Genomic DNA, 7,670 nt, shown 5'->3' with positions numbered 1-7,670 from the left:
AATTTATACCTCCCATCTGCTCTTTAATCTCGATCATGGAATCCCATCCATCTTCCCAACTTTATTACTCCACAAATTACAAAATGAGCCCAGACCATTGACGATTAATAATTAAAGCTCCCTATCCTAGTCTGGAAGACCCCTCTTTGTCTGATAGTTTTCTAGTTATTATCCTTCACTGTATGCGACTTTCTTTTTTTTTTTTTTGGTTGCATAGCATAGGTGGTTTGATAAAGAAATGGATTACCAAAAGCTATACACTAGTATTATGTATTTTCCGCCCAAAACAGTTTTAGTAATTAATTAAGGGATAATTTCAGAAAGGTTTCTAACAATTTCACTGAGCTCTCCTAAGATTTGGAAAGTTACACTTACCTTCCTTGATTTGATAGTTTTAGTAACAAAACCTTAAAATAATACTGACTTGATCAAATTTTTAAATGAGTACCCAAAAATGTCCATGCGTAATGAGTTTAAATTTATTTTTCTATATAATTATAAGATTATTTAGTATAATTATAAGGAAAATATGCCAAATTTTTCATGTCAAAATCTACTATTTGATAAACAACTATAATAATAATTTTATTACTATGATATGATACTTTTCATGGTATTTTATTATGGATTTAGATTTATAAAATAGAAAAGAAAGTGTTGAAATAAGGGATAATTTCGCAAACCTCCCTTAAGGTTTTTAATAATTGCAGAGAGCTTCCTTCAGGTTTTAAAAATTACATATATCTCCCCTATTTTATTATTTATATAACAATATTGGTCCAACAAACTAGATTTTCTCTAAAAAAAATCCTAAATTGCCCTTTACTACAAAAGTAAGAAAGAAAAACATAGTATATTCAATCATTTTTTTCCACACTTTGTACAAATCGACAAACCTAATTCCTAACAACCATCAAACCATCAACTCCAAATCTAAGGTGGCGTTTGGTTCGCAATTTGGAATTGGATTCGGATTTGGGATCATTCATTTTGGGTTTGGAATGGAGTCAGTTATTCCAATCCAACTGTTTGGTTCAGTACTAGAAATGTATATCATTACTATAGTTGATATTTGGCTCGTTGGCTCTTTTGAAATGGGATATAAGAAATTTTCACTAATTAAATATATTAGTAAAATTAGTATAACTAATTAACAATTTTTATTAGTAAACATGTATAATTATTAATATAAGTGATAATATCAATTATATTACATATACTAATATACATTATATAATACGTATAACTAATAATATCATTATTATAAGTTTGTAACTAATTAAATTAAATATTATATATAATTAAATACAATTATACAAATATTATAATATTATAATATAATTATATAATTATAATGTATATTATATATTAAATATAATAATTATTATATATTATTAATAAACTATATTTATAAATAATATAAAATATATTATTATATAATATTAATAAATTAATAATATATATTATATAAATATAATTATATTTAATTAAATAATTAAATTATATATTTTTATAATATATTATATATGTGTATATAATAATTATAATTATATTTATTATTACAAATATATTATAATAATTAATAATATATTTTATAATATACTAATATTACAATAAAGTATATAATTATAATATATATTATGATTATAATATATATTATATATAATTATATACATGCGTATAATTATATATTAATTTTTTTAACGAGTGGCAGAATGGGCCCTGTTTCTAAATGGGAATCAGACTTGGGTTTTGTACAAAATCCTCCAAATTACTTGGAAATTGGGGAATTTCAAATTTTTAGATATGATTCCAAAATTTCAATTTTAATAGTAGTAATCCAAACAATAATTATGGGATTTATTCCAATTCTCCATTCCGAAACCCTCTTACCAAACGCCACCTAAGTAGCTGTCCAAAAGATCTCAAATTGCATATACAACATCGACGCTTGCCATGCAAAAAAATAAAAATACAAATACAAAAAATACACACACATACCATTGACAACCAATTTTATACCCCAAAATTAAATCTCAATACCCAAATACCTTTTCAATACAAGCTCATCTAGTCTAAAACCACCATTACAACTCTCTTATGACCTTAAAAATATTAATACCTCAAAAGTAGAGAATAAATTTTACCTCCACAATAAAATCATAACAAAAAATTTCTCATCCAATGAAAGAAATTCTCATGCAATTATTGGCATTCTATAAAAAAATTTCTTGACAATAAGCAAAATATGACTAATTCCACATCTTTTGTTCTTCTTTCTATTTCAATAATCAATTTCATTATTTATTTATCTATTAATGTGAGCCTCTTCATTTCCATCTAGTTTGGTACATAATCTACTCACTCTGTCAATTTTGCAATTTCAATTTGCTAATATCCATAAAATAGAAGATAATAAAAAGGGCATAGTATATTAACTAGAAAAGAAAGGAGCAAAAATAGACCAGAGATAGAAAAATAGAATTTTGTAAATCTATTGCTTTAAATTGAGGATTTTCTACCAAGTGAAGGCATTTTAGGTACTTTACCATGTTATGGGAGGTAAGTGTAATTTCTTAAATCTAAGGGGAGTTGAGTGAAATTGTTTGAAAGCTCAAGAGAGGTTTTTGAAATTATCCCTTCAAATAATTCATTTAGAGTTTATGAATTTTTTAAGTAGTGGAATTATCATAATTTAATAGTGCTTTTGGGCTTATTTTTATTTATTGTTAATTTTAATACCAAAAAATAGAAAACAAAGATCATCAAAATGTTGGATTATATATAAAATTAACTCGTAAAAAAAATCACTAGTTCGATATTTGGTTATATAGAAATTAGAAGCAATAGTGGTAGTTCTACAGTTTTATTAGCGAAAAATTTTTAAAAAAAGGAATAAGAAAGAAAAAATAATGAAAAAATAATTTTAAAACTCATTCTAAATATAAACATACCAAATAAGGTAATTTCATTAAAATATTTAAGGGTAAAATTATCATTTTAAATCACAAGGGAGGTATGTGTAATTTTTCAAATCTAATGGGAGCTCAATGAAATTGAGTGTGTTTGATTAGAGTATTATTTAAAATATTATTTGGAATAATTACTGTAGCACTTTTTGTGATGTGATGTACGTGAGATAAAAAAATAGTTAAAAATACAAAAAGGTGAATTGAAAAATGTATTTATGATATAAATGAAATATTATTTAAAATAATTTAACAATCCAAACAGACTTTATTAGAAAGGTTTCTGAAATTATCCCATTAATTAAAGAAAGGGTTGTTCCTATTAATCTTCGAACCTGACGAAATAACGGTCAGTCGCAGGTCACCTCACATACACACGACCGCAATCCAAATATTTTTTCAATCTCTGAGAGCGCGCGGCTCTTGTCTGCAAATCATCTGTTGTTTTCTCCTTTCATTTTCAAGCATCCTTACTTTTAAAATTATATGTAGCCGTCGATGTGGGGATAAAAAAAAAAAATGTTATGCGGTCACATCATACTTTTTAAGACATTAGTGAAGCTTTGCTTTTTTTTTTTTTGTTTTGTTAGTGAAGCTTTGCTTTATGCCTAAATCTGGTGTCTTTATATTTTAATGTCTCCCTCATACACTGCTGCTGCTGCTCTTCTTTCGGTTACTGTAGTTTAGTTGACATTATTGCTCCCCCAACGTAAGCGGCCATAATTTATTTATTTATACGATGATAATAATAATAATAATTATTATTATGTGCAGAGCAGATTTATTGCGACTAGCAGTACGCCGCCACCAGTTACTGATTGTGGCCACATTCTCCTTTCTAGACTGTGATAGTACTCTACTACTCTATGATTAGGACATATACATATATATATATACATATTCAGAAAATGTCAGAAAGTGAAGAGGGACCAGTTTCCGCTTGCAATATTTATCCATGAAATTGTCTCTTTCTTGGGGGGTATAATTATTATTATTTTTTGTTGGAGGGGGTTGTAGTTTAATTCAAAAATAATTAATGTTGTTAATTCTTATTTCAGCTATCAAGTTGAATACTCCTACTAAGAATAGATTAAAATTGATGCCCAGCCCAGGACTAAGAGCTATAATGCCACAACAGTAATGATACACAACGGAGCAATTTGTGGGTCTAACACTGTACTTCTACTGGTGGTTGTCCGACTCTTTTTTTTTTTTTGTTTCACAGAAAAAAAAAAAAAGTTGTCCAACCCTACGTATACTCGTAGGAGTAGTTCCTGTCTAGAGCACTCATTATTATAAACTAAAACAGTTTACGTCTGTTTATCCATCATCATATGCATTTCTTTTGTAGCCCCTCCTCCTGGGCAGCTCGTTTGGTCACGGAAGCTCCTAAGCGACTGTCGTCCATCTCCTTCATCAGGAATCGAATCCCAGAGTTAACGTGCTCGAGGGGACGGGGCCTCTCCTCTCGGGTCGGGGGAATTAGTCGGGTTCAGTTTACCTGGTGACTCGAACACCCCTCCGTCTGGAAAAAAAAAATGCATTTTTTTATAAAATTTTTTTAATAAACAAGGGATGTGAATTAAAAAATAAAAAAAAATTAGAACACCAATTTGTAGAATCTCAACTTTAGCTAATTAAACTATTATTCATCTTATGCAGTCTGAAACATGTTTGCCTTTCAAGTTTGAGCTTCTCACCCACGTGCAACAGTGCAAGCACAGGGGAGTATGTCAAGAAAAGTTTGGACAATTCGTTCCTTTTTCTTTTTTCTGAAGTTTTGATCCATCCTTTGGTTTCTCATTTCTGGATGCACAGCTGTGCGAGTACGAGATTAAAGGCGCAAAAAAGGACAAAAAAAAAAAAGGCAAAAAGGTTCTGAGGGAAAGTAATGTCATTATCACCAAAATTTGGCTTTTTGGCGATTTGGTTTACACCCCCCCCCCCCACCCTCCCCTCTCTAATTGGCTTTGCATTGTGTCAAGAGATTACGCAGTAGTATCACACAGGATCTTCCAAAGCCGCATAGAAAAGGCATATATATATATATATATCTATGTCTTTTGATTTACGGTTTAGACCGCAGCTCTACTTTGGTTAATGGTATTCTAGTTCTTGATACTAATACTTTTCATACAACCCTTGAAATGGAACAGAATTAACAGGAAAAGAAGAGAAAGGACCACAGCATCTTACTGCAACATGGACTGACACTTCAATGGATCTGGTCTATCCAGTAGCGAACCGCTCCGTGACTTCTCAAAATTTAGTACGTGGACACTTGTACATCTATGGTGGAAAGTTCACTTTTCTGGCATTATTCCAATCATTTCTATCTTTGGCGAAGACGCATTTGATTGAGGGCGTTAAAGTTTCGGGGCTACAAACTCCTTCCTAGCTCCTTTCCCGTCCATTGACAAGACTAATGGAATTCTTCTTTCATCACTCTGCCCACCAACTCATTCATTAAGTGGTTAATGTCGTTGTTAGATAATTATCGCCCCACTAATCGGAAGAACAGAAGAAAGAAGCTGCGAGTCTGTGACGTACAAATCCACAACTTCTTTTTTTTTTTTTTCCTTTTCCTTTTGAGATGATTTTGTTTTGTTTTGGTTAGGGGGGTGTTTATTGATGGAATGAATAAGAAAAGAGATGCCTGCCATGAATACTACAACCAATTGCCCCACTCTCTACTGCTCTCCATAATCGTCCTGCGTGAACGGTAGCTAAAGGGCAGGGGCTAAAACCTCGTTACCAAGAAATTTTTTTCGTTTGCCAAACGTTTGGCTTTCAACATCCTAGACTCTCTCGAGGATGATAGGGAGCACCTGCAGGCGAAGAGGGATTGGTCATTGGCCATTGATGGCCTCAATTTCTTGATCCGTAGTTGACATTAGACAGGGCATGGTGGTCCAGCTCCAGGATTTCCACACCCAACCAACCAGCACGGTGGTCCCGTTAAACCAGCACTGGAGTTAAAAACACTAAATTGCTTTGTCTGGTGACAAGTAAAATACTCATCGTACTAACGCTTGCGCATGCTATGAACCGGAAAATTCTACTTGGCCCATAAAGCCACGTCGCTTCAAAGTTCAAACCCTCCAGAGGAGGAGAAATGACGATGGTTTAATCAAGCCCATAAACTCAATAGAGTTTAAAGTTGAGCGGAGCCATAACACTCCAAAAACAAACTTAAATGCTTAATGCTCATCGTTTCTTGAAAATTAAATGTCGTTCTCTCTCCATGCTTCCAGAAAACCGCCATAGCGGTGAAGTCGCGAGTCACCGGATGATGGTGATGTTGGCAATGAAGGGTCCCCCGGCAAATTTGCTCCAGTGAAGGGGTAATCATTCAACCAAGTTCTTCCAAAATTCCATGGAAAAGATAATCTTATGTTGCTGGGTGAGATGAGCACCGTAGTTAGGCGTATGGACGGGAACTGACTTGAATATCATGAAACAAAAACATTTTACAGAGTGTAGTTCTAATTTCATTTGATGGAGAACCAAACACATCTTAAATCAATTACGCATCCGATCTACATAACCGACTAGTTTATAGCTCCGCGGATCGAATATCAGCAATGGTGGATTGGATGCGGATCCGATCAACAGGTTTTTTGGGCTTTTTCTGCACAGCCCTTGGACTAGGAGATAGGAGATGATTCGATCCCAAGAATTGCTGGGTTCAGACTCGCCTTTTGCAATTGCTGGACTCATTTACAAGAGAAAATGGTGATCTTGGAACCATTCAACATTTCAACTAGAGATTTTTCAAAGGCAGCAAAATATTAGGATCAATTTTCGATACAGTGTACACATTTTCACCGTTAGATGTGTAATACGTGATCTTAATTTGAAAGGGAAACCCAAATTTTACTTGCATATATGTGAATAGTGTATAAATTGTCAGTGTATATAAGATTAATTCAAAAAATTAACCAACTGATTTGGTCAACAAAGTGTCATATCCACAATTACAGCCAAAAATTTACATCTACACCAGTTAGTTAGTTAGGTAACATGTTCTCTGGAGCTAAATTAGGCGCCGAAACAAAAAGGAGCAGGCTGATAATAAGAAATTAATAAATACTTGTAAATTTCAATCCACTCTGGTTAAGGGGTTGGGCTTGGGCATCGTACAAGTATAACAAAACTAAGTTGCTTTACATGAACACCCACCGCAGCCCACCCAACAATTGTTATTAACACAGTTCTCTATAGAGAGGGAAGGAAAATTTACATAAGAAACATTCGATTTAATTACCTTTCCACTCTATGCCTTATTAATATACCTCAAATATTTCATATTTTATAAATGTTGTCCTAAAATTTGATCTTATTTTTCAATCAAATCCATAATTTTAATTCTAAACTTGTTAATGTTCATTTAATAATATAAACTTGTTAATATTTTCTTGTTAAATATATTTCAAACATCAAATATATATGAATATACCTTTATTAATATTAACATACTTTTAAGTATTTTATATACAATATTTTAATTTTTAAATAATTTTTATTTATGATATCATCTGGTTCAACTCCGATCGAACCCGATCCAACTCATTGACCCCTGATCCCTGAGCTCGACCGAGTGTATACCCTATCCGAGTCTGAAAACATAGACTTTGACTTAACCCACTTTTCCAACTGAATCTATGAGACAAGTTTTAATTAAGGGATAATTTCACAATC

Source organism: Coffea arabica, chromosome 2e, assembly GCF_036785885.1.
Source record: "Coffea arabica cultivar ET-39 chromosome 2e, Coffea Arabica ET-39 HiFi, whole genome shotgun sequence".
Lineage (NCBI taxonomy): Eukaryota > Viridiplantae > Streptophyta > Magnoliopsida > Gentianales > Rubiaceae > Coffea > Coffea arabica.
This window is presented reverse-complemented; position numbering follows the sequence as displayed.